Raw genomic sequence first — 17,124 nt, 5'->3', positions numbered from 1 at the left:
GCTCTCAAAAAAAAAAAAAAATTACCATCCTCAATGTGTTTCCTAGATAGTGTTCAGCAAAATAATCCTGAAAGAAGCACTGTAGGAGTGGGGATTCTTGATCAAATACATATGGAAAGCACAATACACTACACCTCCATTTTTCTTGGAGAGTCGCAGTTTCTATTAATATGAAGGCTCTGAGAACTCCTGCAGGAAAGAAATATGTTACATTGTTAAGTTTAGCATTTTCCTAAAAGAAAAATTTTTCTATTCAGAACGAAGGCTCTGAGAACTCCTGCAGGAAAGAAATATGTTACATTGTTAAGTTTAGCATTTTCCTAAAAGAAAAATTTTTCTATTCAGAACAAGCAAACACACAACACCCTGGAGAATTATCCTAGTTGCTATTGTTATTGTTGTCTTCACATTTCATGGAGTACACTTTGGCTAGGGATGCACTAGGAACTCTACCACTTGGGACTTATTCCTGTGCTCTCTGATTCTTATAGAATCATGGAACATTTGAAGGGCCTCAGCAGATCATGTTGCCCAGTGGTTTTCAAGTTGTAGTATGCATGATAACCATCTATGGAAGGTTTGTTAAAATACAGATTGCTGGGCTCCACCCATACAGTTTTTGGCTCAGTAGGTTTGACTAGGAAGCTGGAAATTTGCATTCTCATAAGTTCCTAGGTGATTCCAGTGTTGCTGGTCTGGGATGATCCTTTGAAAATTACTGATGGAGTAGTTTGATGTAGTCCATCATCATATCTTCCCCCCACCTTCCAGTGTTTGAAACTTCCTTAGATATTTTTTACTCTCAATTTCCTCAAGTATGCTTAATTGTCTAGAACACATCACTTATCCCCAAACCACTAGACTTGAATATACCAGGTAGTCACTCATTAGCTGTGGAGTTATTTCTGGAAAGAACAACATGTGCTCTCGCAGTGACCTGCATTTACTGCCTCTGAGTGCCTTCGTTCTTTAATTGTTTATCAATCTGGATATTCACTCATTTACTTTTTGAATGAATGCTTGCTGGGTACATACTATAGACTGGGCACTCTTTGAGGTAGTGGGCTTATAGTGGAAAATGAAACAGATACAGGTGTCTACTCTCAGGGAGCTTATGTTTGGGGAGGGGAAACAAAATAAACAAGTAATCACATAAATAAACAGGATAATTTCAGACAGTGATAAATCAAACAAACAAAAACAAAACATGGTGATGCTAGAGAGAATGAGAATGTCTATGAGGGACTAATAGATACTGTGGTCAGAAAATGGCCTCTCTGAGGAGGCAGCATCTCAGGTGAATCCTCAGTGGCTTGTCTTTTTAAGATTATTCTCTTTTTGGATTTGGCCACCTAAGGTCTGCACTGATGATTTCACTGTCAGCCTCACTGTTTCTTTAGACTTTGATGCCATTTGGATTACCTTCTCACAGCATTGCTGCTTTGCTTAGGGCTATGGATCAGAGGTGCTTCTACCCCAGAGGACCTCCACTCCATAAGCTGTGTCACTCCTGGCCATTCTCCTCTCACCAGTCCTCAGCTCTTCCTCCATCTCTTTGACCCTACTAGCAAGAGGAAATAAGATAAACTGTCTACTTTACCAACTGTTCTTGAACAGTTCCTGAAAAGGAATGGTATATATATATATATATGCCTATATATATATATATATATGCCAATATATATATATAATATATAGAGGCAGGTCTTTCCATCTCTGAACTCTTAAAAACAACTTTAAAAATATAATGAGCTGAATTTAGTTTTCCTGTCATTTTTTTTTCCTATTGTACCCATTGGGGTAATACAGATCTCATCTAATCCTCTACATAGGATGACTCTTCAGATATTTGATGACAGTCTCCATGTCCTTCATATCTCCTGTGAGATTCTCCTTTCTTAAGTGAAACTTTCCTATTGCCTTTGAATTAGTCATTCCTTACTGGATATGACTTTGAATCCCTTGTCTCTCTTGCTTTCTTTTCTTCATTTGCCCTTTACATCATCTTTAACCATTACTCCAGCTGTGGTTTGAATAACGGAGAGTGAAGTAGGATTGTTACCTCTTCTTGATCTAATTACTATTCATCTATGATGCAGCATACATGCACAGGGGCTTTTTGTTTCTTTAATTTTGAATATTAATCTCATTTTTTAAAAACTCAAATTGAGTTTGGCTAACCTCTTCTTCCCTGATCAGGTTTCTCTGCACATTTTCTGCGTGAAATTGTGTTCCTTCTATCACTTCACTTACATAGAACTAACTTTATGTCAGGTACTTTTCTAAGTGCTTTAAATACATTAACTCACTTAATTCTTAAACAACCTTATGAAATTGGAAGTATAATTAACCCCATTTTATAGATAAAGAAAGCAAGTCACAGTGAGGTCAAATGACTTGTCAGAAGTCATACAGCTATTGACAAGTGATGGTGCCAGAATCTGAACCCTGACATCCCTGCCCTGGAGTTTGTGCTCTGAACCATGATGCTCTAATACTCATAATCCTGTTGCAATCAAATACAAGACCTTTTATTATCCCTGTGAACTTTCATGTCATAAGATTTACTCTGATTTTTCCAGTCTGTCAAGATTCTTTTTGTCCTGTGTCATCCAATACATTCAATATCCCTAACAAGTTCATGTCTTCCATAAATATAAAAAGTTTATTAAAGTCCTCTATCTATCTATCTATCTATCTATCTATCTATCTATCTATCATCTATCTATCATCAATCTATCTAGAAATGACATATCATTCATCATCTGTTCATATGTTCTGAGAGCCATCAGCTGATGAAAATTTTACTCTATCTCAGGTTAATTGCACAATGTCTGTGGCATCCCTTCCTACCCTTTATTTCATATTCTAATGAAGACTTTTGGCCCGTGATGACTAGCAGGTTTCCTGGATCTCCTAGAAGGAAACAAAGGACACAGGTTGAGCTGGATGTTAAAAGGCAAATTGTATGAACTTAAGATTTCCTTCTAGGCAATGATCATGGAAACAGAGAGTAAAGCTGTTGGACATTAAGGTTGGTATAAGTCCTTTGACAATAAAAAGGACATCATACACATCCCTACAGTTTAGAGGGATTTGGCCAACAATTGTGTAAAAGGTAGTAGGAACAAGTGATAGCTAGAGTCATGCTATGAATCCAGGGAGTTAGAAGAAAATGTAAAAACTATTGCCAGGATAGAATGCTGGTATTTTAACATCACAAGGACTCTGCCATAATGACCTGAAAAGGTACTGATCTTCTTAAAAATAAACTGAAAGAGGTATGAATATGCCTCATAATATGTAACATTGTATAGCATTTGGCCAAAACAGGTAGTCAACAGTGATTAGTTTATTTAATTTTCTATTAAGTCAAGTATTAATATACCTCCCAATTTTGGATATCCATAGAGTACAAGATAGAAGCTAGACAATCTTTTAAACTATTTCCTTGTAGTGATACTGGGAGATAACAAATATAGAAAAAAATTATTTGTCTTGTTTATTATATCCCTAGAGCAGGGCTTCCCAACAACAGTGTTGTTGGAGCTGGATAATTCTTTATTGTGGGAGACTGCTCTGTGCATTCTAGGATGTTTAACATTAGATGTTTAGCCTGGTCTCTCTACTCACTGGATGCCAGTAGTATCCTCTCAGTTGTGATAACCAAAAATGTGTCCAGACATTGTCATATGTTGCGTGGGGTACAAAATTGCCTTCATTGAGAACCACTGAGTTAGAACATGAAGCATAGTGGAAATTCAAATATTTATTGAATGAATAAAAAAAGTTAAATGAATGAAATGTTTTCTGCTGTTTACATTCATATTAATTCTTCATTGTCTAACACATTTAGAGAGAGGGGCTAGAAGTCAGGTTATGAGAGAGAGAGAGAGAGAACGTTTTTATTATATACTCTTCCCAGTCAAGAGGAACATGTATTTAGGTTCAAATCCTACACAGATCAGCAGAAACTCTTCTCCCATTGGTGAACCCTTGAATTACGCACCTACCAAACCTTCTCTCTGGATGATGACTAAACTTCTACCATTTGCAATTTGCCCCTTTACTCCAAAGTTTCCCTTTTCCTGAAGGGCTCCTTTAAAATACAAATATCCCAGGAAAAATTGCTTAATCCTTATTTTTAACAAGAATGAGATCATGCATTTAATATTTTCTCCTATACAACAGGATATGGGCCCTGGGGAGCCCTTTGACCTTTGAAAGTTTTAGAGGTCATTACATTGGGGGGAGGAGGAGGTAAAGGCAAACTTCTCCAACCACTGAATTTTCCAGGCAGTCTCACCAGTGTTGTTTGTTTATTAAATTCACATGCACAGTCTCCAGGATGCTCTTTGCATGCCCCTTCTTCAAGGACACGCAGCAAACATTAAGTACCCAAATATTCGAGATTGTGATCCCTAGAAACCTAAGTTTGCTGCTCTAATTGCTAATCTCATGGTCATCATTTAATCTTTTTCTTAAGTAGTAGTTGATTTGAAGATTACATTTTCCCATTTTGTATTTCCAAAGTTGTTGATATTTATGAAGAACTAGTGCTAACGCCTTTCAGATTTAGTCACAAGAATTCTCAGCCAGGCCACAACCTTTGAGCATAAGCTGCTAAGATTCTTTCTTCAGAACAGGCACTGGTATCTGTTATTCAAATGCTTGCTTGCATTGATTTCTGCTTATTATTCTTTAAAATACATTTGTTAAAATATGTTCATGCATGCCCTAAAATCTATATCATAGACAATTTTTCTGCTTTATTGACTGATTAAAATAATGAGTTTGAGTCTCCCACTTAGAGGTTATCATTCTTGTTTTTAAGCACAGTTGCAATAGTCATACCAATAGGAGAGTGAAGGTATTTCCTCTTGACCAATACAAATTACCACATACTGTAAAGGGCAGTACGGATATTCCTTTCAAAAAAAAATTTTACATGAAACAAATTGAGCTGCTTGCAGTAGTAGATGGTTACCTTCAACTGTCCCTGAGATAGTGTATTCAGTTCAATTCAATGTACAGTTATTGTATACCTATTGAAACTGTGGAGAGAAGAGCCAAATAAAGTTACTTGCTGAGCTGAGAGGATTTCCTTTTTGGACATTTAAGTATTATTGGCTCTTTCTTCCGATGTTTATTCACTCATCTAGACCTTGACAAAATAAGAGGGAATTATGACAATACCAGGAAAGGTTTCACAGTCAGACCTATCTATATCTTTATAGCCTCTTTGGAATATGGATTGCATTGACCTTTGCTTTGATAAATCTTTTTTTTTTCAAAGATTTTATTTATTTATTTGACAGAGAGAGACAGTGAGAGAGGGAACACAAGCAGGGAGAAGCAGGCTTCCTGCTGAGCAGGGAGCCCGATGCAGGGCTCAATCTCAGGACTCTGGGATCATGATCTGAGCCGAAGGCAGACGCTTAACGACTGAGCCACCCAGGCGCCCCTGCTTTGATATTTCTAAAAGCCTTTCATATATCTGTGTGGGAGATATTTCTTCTTCTTTTTTAAAAAAGTTTTATTTATTTAAGTGATCTCTACACCCAACATGGGGCTCAAACTCATGACCCTGAGATCAAGATTTGGATGCTCTACTGACTGAGCCAGCCAGGTGCCCCTGTGTGGGAGATATTTCTGATGAATGATCCAATACTCAAAATATCCATAACTTCACTAAATATCCTTGTCAATGATAGTTGTTATAATCTGGGTTTGTTTCATGAGGAAAAAAAGGCAATTTATAACTTCTTTCTTATTCATTTCTGGGCTTGCATGACTGCCTATAGGTTTTTGTTCATTATTTATATTATAAAGCAGTGCTATGGATTGTCCACAGGAGTCTGCTGGATCATGGTTATGTTTATCTTGGGAATCTCAGGATCTGCTTTGGCAAGGAAGACATACTCTCCAGCTTTCTGAGAAGGGGTAACACATTGCAATGGCCAAAATTCTGACATTCTGTTGTGGTTTGCTATACATACCTCTCTTCACTTACTTGAAATGTTCCATGTTCCTCTGGTCTTGCTATTCTACAGAGAACAGACTTTGGCAATAAGGCCAGATAAAGAAGAACTTATACAGCCCCATTTTCTTTCGTTGTTCATTGAAGGAAAGAGAAAGTATTTTGAAAGTGTCATATGTGGGGGCATCTGGGTGGCTCAGTCGTTAAGCGTCTGCCTTTGCCTCAGGTCATGATCCCAGGGTCCTGGGATCGAGCCCCTCATCAGGCACCCTGCTCAGCGGGAAGCCTGCTTCTCCCTCTCCCACTCCTGCTGCTTGTGTTCCCTCTCTCGCTGTGTCTCTCTCTCTCTCTCTGTCAAATAAATAAATAAAAATAAATAAAAAAAAAGAAAGTGTCATATGTGATATGTTTTGGAAGGCATGGAGAATAACTCTGTCTTGGAAAGTCTTTAAATTTCTTCAAGATAAAGACTATTGTCTTTTTAAAAAAATTTTATTATGTTATGTTAATCACCATACATTACATCATTAGTTTTTGATGTAGTGTTCCATAATTCATTGTTTGTGTATAACACCCAGTGTTCCATTCAGTATGTGCCCTCTTTAATACCCATCACCGGGCTAACCCATCCTCCCACCCCCCTCCCCTCTAGAACCCTCAGTTTGTTTCTCAGAGTCCATAGTCTCTCATGGTTCATCTCCCCCTCCAATTTCCCCCCCTTCATTTCTCCCTTCCTACTATCTTTTTCTTTTTCTTCTTCTTCTTTTTTTTAACATATAATGTATTATTTGTTTCAGAGGTATAGGTCTGTGATTCAACAATCTTACACAATTCACAGCACTCATTTTTATCTGAGGAGTGTAGATATTTATAAAATAGTAGATACAAACTCACGGACACAAAAAATCCTTCATAATGGAAAACAGAAGTGGATCGCATGTTACATCAACTGGAGTGTAGCTTCTAGGACCATGGTTCCTAAAGGACAAGCTATACTACCTTAAAGTTCTGTGGATTTTCCTTGTACACCCAAGGTACAGTAAGAAAAAAAAAAGATGGTTTATGTCTTTGGCCTTGTTCTTCTCTTTTACACTTCCTTCTGTAACTGAACCAATATGTAAGTTCACTCCTTGGTGGGTCAGAAACTACAATAGTTTGAGTGGTAGCACAAAAAAAACTTATTTGCAGCAAGTAAGGAGATAATGAGGAATGGCTTCCAAAGCTGTGCCTCCCCCAGAGAGGGTACATTGGTTCCTTTTGTTTGAGTTTAGGATGCATATTTAGATAGGGAAGCCTTGTCATTCTATGTAGAGGCCTGCATAAGGTCACACATGCACCTTAAGGAAACATGCCTCTACATACATTGTATGTTATGTAAATAAGGCTGAGGCTTCTCCCGGGGCAGAGATTTTAGTGTTATAATGAGGTAAAGGTTTTGGAGGTCATTCCAGTGGTCACTCCAAGGTCCATCTGAGCAGGTTTGAGGCAGGGGTTTAGCTCAAAAGTTCTGGGTGGTCTGGGCCTGTGGGAGGTCATGTCTTGGTGGTGATTATCACCCGAAGGGTGGTTTTGGGTTTCATTTGCCTGAGTTAAGAGGTAAGCCAGAAAGAAGAGTTTAAGGAACAATGTAAGACAAAGTTTAGTGAGTACAAGCAGGTGGGCAGTTAAGGTCAGGTCTTGGGGTCTACCCGGGGACCCTTTCAGTTTCTTCCCAAGTGCATAATAAATGTTTTTGACGACTTCTTAAAATCAAGAATTCAAGAGAATATTTGATTTCACAAAAAAGTTGTGGCTGAGGCACGTGCTAATCATTGGTTTCTGTTTACTGGAGGAGAGTTACAGCAATATGACCAATGTTTGTAGTAGGTGTGCTTCCTGCCATTTGGGAAATGACTCACTGGGGGCATCCATTTATGTTTTTAGGTGCAGAAAAGAAAACCAAAACACTCGGTCTGCAGCAATTTTTATATTGGTGTTATCTTACTTACAATCCTAATCTTCTCTTTTAGTAAAAATGGAAGAGTAGTTAAAGCTTCAGTTTGGCCAGAATTGTGTTTGGAAACTCAGTCACTTGAAGATGAAGTGCACGTGCAGCTGGGAATATCTGGTTAGTGGATTAAAAAATTACATCTACAATGCAGTTAGAATAAACTCTCCAGCGAATATGTTACATGAAACCCAAGAGAAAGCAGGTTTTTTCCTGTGAGTTTTGTGACACATGTCAATGGGAAGTCCATATGATAGGTGAGATTGTTTTCTGTATTTTCAGTAAATGAATGTCAAACCTGAAGTCTTGTTTTATTGCAAAAATAGGCTCCACAGTATTAAATAAATCATGCATAGATGATGACATTCATTCTACAGCCTAAGAGCTCGTTTTGAAAAGGTATGCTTGTGTTCTGTATCTGCACCTCCGCTTGCATGTTATGCACACACACTTTGAGAAGCACAAGCCAAGGTAAACATCATTTCGCTGTAACCTTTTAAAATTCTTCAGCATAATGGCTAGCATGACATGAATAAGTATGCAGAAGGAAAAAAAAAAACCTTCAACGAATCTATTCTCATGCTTCATTTACATTATTCCCAGAACGCAAATAGTAAGATATTAAAACTGGGTAAGACTGTCAAATGAGATTCACTCACCTGACAGTTCTGTCACTTTAAATTGCTTTGTTGTTTATGCCACAGTTGCAATCTCAGCCCTGTTACTTGTTAATTGCTTAGTCAGTGGACTTGTATCACAACAAATTTATCAGAATTTTAAGAGAAGAACTGTCTCTTGCTTGGATATGAAATTACTTTGATAGATCGAAGGTGATTATTATCATTAAATGTGACAAGCACAGAATAAAAAATTCTAGTTTTAAATTCTGCTGTAGTAAAGGCACAATAAAGTTCTATTTGGAGCCTTCTGATAAAGGAATGAAACGTCATGTGAACAGATGACCATCGAATCGCATCAAATGAAATATTTATTGAGTAATTTAAGAAGTATAGAGCACTTTAAATATTGGCTGTTAAAAACAAGCACATTGTGCTTATTTGCATATAATGTGTGTGTGTGTGTGTATGTGTGTGTATGTGTGTGTTTGGTCAGATTTGGTTGACTTGGGCACTGGTGCTGGATTCATGACATTGAAGGATTCTTTAGACCCTGTGATGAAATTACCTGGCTCTTTATTTTGAATTCAGCTTTTGCCATATTACAAACTCTTTTATCACTTTGTATCTATGTTTACATTGTCTTCGTTCATTTAAAATCAAATCCTAAAGAATTTATACCTTTTTGAGGTAGCAGACCATAATAGAAAGAGCACCAGATTGTGTCCCAAATTGAAATTATAGTCTGTTCCTATCCCCATCTTCTCCTGCATTCTCTCCAAACCCCTTCCATTTCAATATTATCGTAACTTGTAAAAATTCCATCATTAGATTATTGACCCAACCCTAAATCTCATCATCATTATTTTTCTCCCTTCTTTATCTCTTTTGCAACTCATCACCAAATCTATTCTGTTCTGCTACATGCATCTGATACTCTCTCTCCATACCTGTTGGCATTTTAGTTCGGGTCTTCCAATCATGTCTCCTTCTCTGGATTGGTTTCTTCATCTTCAAACTCATTCAGTCTTCTTGAAAATCATGTTCTTCTGTCACTGGGGAGAGAGTCTGCATTGAATGAATGGAGGTCTCAGTCTTGGATTCCCCATGAAAGATTTATGTGATGATCCTTGCTCAAATGAAGACAGCCAGAAGGAAGGAAGCAAGCACAAAACAGTTTATTACGGACAAGACACTCTTGAAAAGGGCGAATGCACAGGCCCAGAGGTGGCAACTGCGTGGCTAGGGGGGCCTCCAATTGAGGTTGTTTCCAATGCTCTAAGGGACTCCTCCTACCAGGAGGAGAAGTTTTTGGCTCTATAAGGTTCTTGCCAGAACTGGCTTGGCTATCTTCCTCCATGGGGGGAGGGGTCGAAACCATAAGGTAAATGTAAACATTTAGTTTACCCTTGGGCAGAGGTTGAAGAGGAGAGTGCATGTTCTGCACCTGTAGCGCTTGGCCTGTCAGCCCCAGGGTGCTGAAAGCCACAAAGTCAGGATGGTGTGCCCTCAGGCTTCTAAGGTGTCACCTACTTATCACCACCTTTGCCTCTAGCTCATACCCAACTAACTGCCTACTCTAGCATTTCCTCATATGCAAAATTGGAATTATAATGCCTACCAACCTATTGCAGAGCACTGATGTGAGAAATAAATGAGATAATAAAAGTAAAAGTGTTTGAAAACATCAATAGTCATACCAATGAAAGGGAAGAACACATTTTTGTAAGTAACAGTTTAGTGAATTGGACAATATATAAAGATCTACAACATTCAAGACTCTGTTATTGGTGGCTCTTAGAGATAGAACGTGAATACAATGCATTTCTTACTCTGCAGGTGCTTAGAATTGGCAATCATCACCTATAATTATAAGTGACTTTTCTAATTACACAGTCTTAGCAGAGGCTGTAGATCAACTTAGCCAAAGACATATCGAAAAATAATTTTATTCATTCATTAGTTCATGCTTTTTTTTCATTCATTTAACAAACATTCTTTGCAATCACCATATGATAGGCACATTTCTGGGCCCTGAAAATACATTGGTGAGGAAGTTAGAGAAAGCCCCTGCTATGTGAAGGGGAAAGATAGCAAACATATAAACTCATATTATAGGAAAAAAAAAAAAAAAAAAAAAGAGAGTGATTGGGTAGGTTGGGACTATTTTACTTAGATAACTCTCTTCTTTGAGAAGATGTTTAATATTAAAATTCCTCAGTAAACATCACTAGACTATAATACAATATTCTTTTGGCACGACCACTGATATAACAAGGTATAGTAGACACTTGCATTTCTCTGGCAATATTCCCTTGGGTCCCTTTACCATTTCTGTGCATGTTGACTTGATCTGAGGTAGCCGTTATTTATGTCTTTGGGTTGCTGGAACACACTTTGCTAACTCACACCCACAGGCCAGAAGCACTATTCGTGTTCCTCCAAGGCAGCCCTTAGTCAATAACACGGGTGTGGGATATAAATATTCCAGCTCTCTCGTCTCTTGGCTGAGATAACTCTGAGGTGTGCATTTAACACTATTTCCCAAATGTAAAGCTGTAGTTTTCTACTGTGGCAACTACCTTTAGAATGTACCTCTTACTTGGATCAGGAAGTCAAGCAGTCCCTAAGCAGCAGCGTGGTGGTAGCTGCTAGGTTGGCATGCCACACATCCATGGATTCACCTGGTCAAGAGAAAAGAAGAGTCCAAATAGATTTGGAGAGGTTATTATTTACACAGGGAGCAAAACAGGATCAACATGGTATCAGCAACTTACATCCCAGGACTTCATAGGACAATGTAGAAGCAGAGGGGCCAGGTGAGAGACCACATGAGTAGTGAGTCACAATGTCATTGAGGAACCAACTCTAAATTATAGCCAAGTAGTTGTATAGTCTGCAGCTGTACCCAAAGAGAGGACAAGGTAGAAAGTCTCATGCTTCACCAGAATGGGTGTTTCACAGCAGCCTTCCACAAAGCAGGGTCCCTTCTCTAAGATAGGGGCATGGATGAAAAGTAGTCTTCTGACTGCCTCTCATAAGACTGCTTATCTTGTTCTGTTCCAGGGTGGATCATAGGATGTTCCACTATGACTTGGGTCTTGCCTGTGTGGCCTATGAGGAGACCTCCAAAGTCACCATAGCACTATCGTGGAGCTATTCCTTTTCAATTCGTTACTTCTTCTCTGTGATAATGATTTATGTGTCAACTCAACTGGGCTAGGGGATGACAGGATAGCTGTTAAAACATTATTTCTGGGTCTATATGTGAGAGTGTTTCCAGAACATTCGTAGACTGAGTAAAGCAGATTGCCCTCCCCAGTATGAATGGGCATCATCCAATCTGTTGAGGGGCCTGAATAGAATCAAAAGTGAATTGTTCTCTCTGAACTGAGACCTCCATCTTCTCCTTCCCTCATGACAGGGACCTTCTGCTTTGCTCTTCTTTTGAATATGGCTATAGACTCTAAAATTGCTTGGCTGTAATTTAGAGTTGTCTCCTCAGTCACATTGTGACTCACTACTCATGTGACATCAGTGCATCTGGTCTTGGGTTCTAGGGCCTTCAGACCTGGATTGGGACTACACCTTTGGTTCTCCTGGTTCTCAGGTCTTCAAACTTGGAGTGAATTCCACCACTGGTTTTCCTGGTTCTCCAGCTTGCAGATGGAAGATTGTGGGACTTTTTAACTTCTATAATTGTATGAGCCAATTCCTGTAATAAATAGTCTTTATATCTATATATCTTTATCTGTCTCTGTTTTGCTGGAGAATCCTGACCAATATACTCCCTGCCCCCATCTCCACATCACCTTCCTACTCCCCTTATTATATTTCTGCTCCTCCCAAATAACCTTGCTACACTCAGTCTTTGTCTCAGGGCAGGGGATCCATCTAAAACACAAAACATCCATATCCACATCCAAGAGAGCTAAGTATGCAGAACTGTCAGAAGGATTCTATTATGGTACATTTCTGAGCCTGGGCACAGAGGTTGCAAGACTCACCTTGAGTTCAGCTATAGAATGCACATTTGTCTCGGAAAGAGTAAACAATAAGAACAGTAACTCCATTTCACAAGATATTTGTTTTGTGCAAGATACAATTTATTTTTCTTTTCTGAAGGAACAGCATGACTTCTAAATGGGAACTTTTGGTATGAGATTTTAAATGTGAGTGGACAAGAGGAGTTAGTGTCACTTTAAGAAGAAAAATTTTAGGAGATGTATGCAGGTATCAGTGTAGACATTTACCAAAGGGTTGTGTGTGCAAAGCTAGAGCAGGGCTCCTGAAATATCTGGTAGAAACAGATCTTTTTTTAAGCAGAGGACATATATACTTTCCTAGCATTGCCAACACCTACCGTGCACAGGTGGTTTTAACAGTAGGGAGTTCTTTTGCATATACATACTATTATTTAGATCTGATTCTTTCAGTTTTATTGAGAAATAATTGACATGCATCTCTATATAAGTTTAAGGTGTACAATATGATGGTTTGATTGTAAACTTATGTAATATATTGTGAAATGATTACTACAATAGGTTCGGCTAGCATCCATCTTCTCAGATACAATAAAAGAAAAAAAGAAGAGAAGAAAAAGGAAAAAAATTATCCTTGTAATGAGAACTCTTAAAAACTTTCCTGTATATCACACATCAGTGTTAGTTATAGTCATCATATTGTACATTACATCCTTAGTACTTATTTATCTTATAATTGGAAATTTGTATCTTTTGTACCTCCAGTTCTCCCTCCTCCCATCTTCCACGTCTGATAACCTCAAGTCTGTTTCTGTGAATTTCGTTTTTTGTTTTGTTTTGTTTTTAGATTCCACATACGAGTGAGATCATACAGTATTTTTCTTTCTTTGTCTGCCTTATTTCACTTAGCATAATGCCTTCAAGGTCCACCCATGTTGTTGTAAATGGTAGGATTTTTTTTTTTTAAGATTTTTATTTATTTACTTAGAGAGAGAGAGAGAATGAGCAGGGAGGAGAGGCAAAGGGAGAGGGAGAAGCAGACTCCCTGCTGAGCAGGGAGCCCAAAGTGGGACTTGATCTCAGGACCCTAGGATCATGACCTGAGCCGAAGGCAAACACTTGACCGACTGAGCCACCCAGGCACCCAGATTTCCTTTTTATAAATGGACAAATGGTATTTCATTGTATATAAATGCCCCTTCTTTTTTGTGTTCTTTTGTGTAATTACTATAGGATTTTCCCTTGTGGTTACCTTGAGGCTTACACAAAATATTTTAAACTTGTAACACGTTATTTTAAACTGATAGCTTTAATAGAATTTGTAAACTTTCCACTTTTACTTCTTCTCCCCCTCATGCTGTTACAATTTACATGTTTTTTATGTGCAACTAGTAACAGATTACTGTTGTTATGGTTATTTTTGCTACTTATTAAAACTTTTAAACTAGAGTTGTGAGTGTATTATGCACCACTATATTCGTATTGCAGAATCTAACAATGACTATAAATTTACAACATTACCAGTAAGATTTGCACTACCTTTTTATGTTTTTATGATGTTAACTAGTGTTCTTTTACTTCTACTCAAAGAACTCCCTTTAACATTTCTTGTAAGGTAGGTCTGGTGGTAATAAACTCTCTCAGATTTTGTTCATTTGGAAAAATCCATCTCTCTTTTGTTTTTGAAGGACACCTTTGCTGAGTATAGGGTTCTTAGTTGACAGCCATTTTCTTTCTATCTTTTGAATATGCCATCCCATTCTCTCTTGGCCTGAATAGTTTCTGTTGAGAAATCCACTAGTAGTCTTATGGGAGGGTTCCCTTGGCCTTGTTTGTAACTTCTTTCTTTTCTCTTGCTACTCTTAAAATTCTTTTTTTTTTTTTTGTCTTTAACTTTTGGTAATTTATTTATAATGTGTCTCAGTGTAGCCCCTATTTGTGTTTAACCTATTGGGATGCTTTGCACCTCATGGATCTGGATGTTCATTTCTTTCTCCAGGTTCAGGAAGTTTTTATTCACTATTGCTTTAAATACATTTTCTGTCTCTTTTTCTTTCTCTTCTCCTAGAATTCCCATAATGGGAATATTGTTTCTTTTTGTTGTGTCCTGTAAATTCCATGGGCTATCTTGATAGTTTTTCATTCTTTTTTTTTTTCCTTTTTATTTCTTTGGGTATTTTCTAATGTGCGATCCTCCAGGTCACTTACTCTTCTGCATGGTCAAGTCTACCTTTGAAATGGTTAAATTCTTCATTTCAGTTATTATATTTTTTAACTCTATGATTTCTGTTTCTTTTTTATTTCCTTTTTTGATGGTTGCTCTTTCTTTGTTGAGCTTCTCATGTTGTTCATGCATTGTTTTCCTAATTTCATTTAGTTGTCTGTGTTTTATTGTAGTTGACTAAACTTCCTTAAGAGGTTTATTCTGATTCTTTATCTGAGAGTTCACAGATCTCTATTTTTTTCAGGTCAGTTATTGGAGCTTTACTAGTTTCTTTTGGTTAGTGTCATATTTACCTAATTTTGTGTGGCCTTTGATTCTTTATATTGGTATCTATGCATTTGAGTAATCGGGTTCCCCTTCCAGATTTGACAGGTTTGCTTTGGCAGAGACCATTTTTCACCAGTCAGCTCAGTTTGGGTTTCTGGGTGTGTCTGTTGTAATGTCCTTAGGGAGGTGGGACCTATTATGGTCCATTTTTGGGTGGGGATACTATTCAAGCTCTGAGGACAGGGATGTGGGATGGGTGCCTCTGGCTGAGAATAGTTGGATACGATGGGCTGGCTTTGTTGCCTACCCATATGAGGCTATGTGATGGGTTCCATGGTTGCTTGGGTTCTCTGGTCAGGCTTACTAGATGGTTGAGACTGGTACTATATTCAATATAAGATGGAGGTAGGAATTAGTTTCCCTGCTTTGGTAGAGCAGCATGATGTGACCCAGGGCCTGTTCAGCTCATTGTTTGGGGACCCAAACCAGGCCAGAATGTGCTCTAAATTCCCTGGTCATGTGAGGCCACTGGCTTTGCTCCACAGATGGGGAAAGCCACATCCTATGATCTCTGTGCAAATGCCACTGTATGTCTGGCTATCAAATGGGCTGTGCAGGTTCTTGTATGCTCTGGTTAGGTTCCCTGGTTGGACAGGCTGAAGGCTGTATTCTGTGATGAGTAGGGCTATGAATTAGATTCTCTGGCTGGGCACAGTGAGGGAAGCAGCTCTAAAGCTGGCAAAATTCTTTGTTTGTTGTCTTAACTTAAGCTGACCTGTACCCCAAGTTCCCTGGCTGAAGAGGGCTACTGGCTTTGTTTTGAAACTCAGCTCTACCTTCCCTTCTCTGAGCTCAAGTGCCACTGGACTGGACAGCTTCCAGGAGTTGTCACCAGCCCTTCTCATCAGATGGGACTAGAAGATACTCTTCACAAAAGGTGGGGCTGTATCTTAGACCCTTTTCCTGGGTGGATGGGGGAAGGACCACTTCAGGCTATGTTCACTTTCCCAAGCAGGCTTGCTGGTTAGGAAGGTCTGGGAGGTACACTCAACCTTGGCTGTGAATTAACCTCCTGCCTGTGCATAGCACAGGACCTGTCCATGCCTGGTACTGGCTTTGCTCTGAGGTAATCAACTCTTCTCTTCCTTTCTACCTCTCTGCTGTAGTGCTGGTGGGCTCATAGCTTCCAGGAGTTGTCACCAGCCTTTCTGGTCAGATGGAGCTGGTAGACACTCCCCACAGTGTATGGTGCTGTGACTTCCCCTCCTTGCCTGGGCATGGGCCAACCAGGCACCAGACCTGACAAAACTCCTAGTTTGAGGATCCAGGTCAGGCAAATCTGCACCCCACTGAGTTCTCAGGTCAGAGTGAGCCCCCAGCTTGGCTCTGTAGATGAGCAAAATGCTGGTTGGGGTTATGACTTGGGCACAGCAGGTATGACTCAGTCTGCCAAGATCCATGGGCTGATTGTTGTAGGTCCCTCCCCTCTTCTGCATCACAGTCAAGATTCCCAGAGGTTGAATTCCACAGATTCCTCTGCAATCCCCATGGTGTGAGATCAGAATAGGGGCTCCAGCAAAGTGAACCCAATGCTGTGGGGTGCTGGTTGGGTTCTCTTTTCCCACAGGGGAGACCTCTCTGTGTGGTTCTCTGCTAGCCTGGGGGCGGGGCAACGTGGTAACATGTAGTCACTTCTTTTACCCTCCTAAGGCAGTTTGCCTTGGTCTGAGGTACAGGGGCTTGCTTCAGCCTCACCCCTATGTTTTAGGATTCTCTCAGTGGTGTCTTGTTCTTGAATAGTTGTTAGTGGTTCTTGTGAGGGGGAAGGAAGCCAGGAAAAACCCATTTTGCCATCTTGGTGATATCACCCAGATCTAAATTTAATCATACAAATTTTACATCTTTTAAGGATTCCAATATTTGAACCTATGTAGTTTTAACTTCAAGACACCTATTTTTCTCATTTTACTATACTTTTTCCTAGTATCTTTCTATATCTGGAACAATGATGATAGGAATACTAATATCTATTGCACATTCACTTTGTGCTAGCATAATTCCAAGTG

Source organism: Mirounga leonina, unplaced genomic scaffold, assembly GCF_011800145.1.
Source record: "Mirounga leonina isolate KUSES-001 unplaced genomic scaffold, KU_Mleo_1.0 Mir_129, whole genome shotgun sequence".
NCBI lineage: Eukaryota > Metazoa > Chordata > Mammalia > Carnivora > Phocidae > Mirounga > Mirounga leonina.
The sequence above is the reverse complement of the archived record's forward strand: the minus strand, read 5'-3'. Positions refer to the sequence as shown.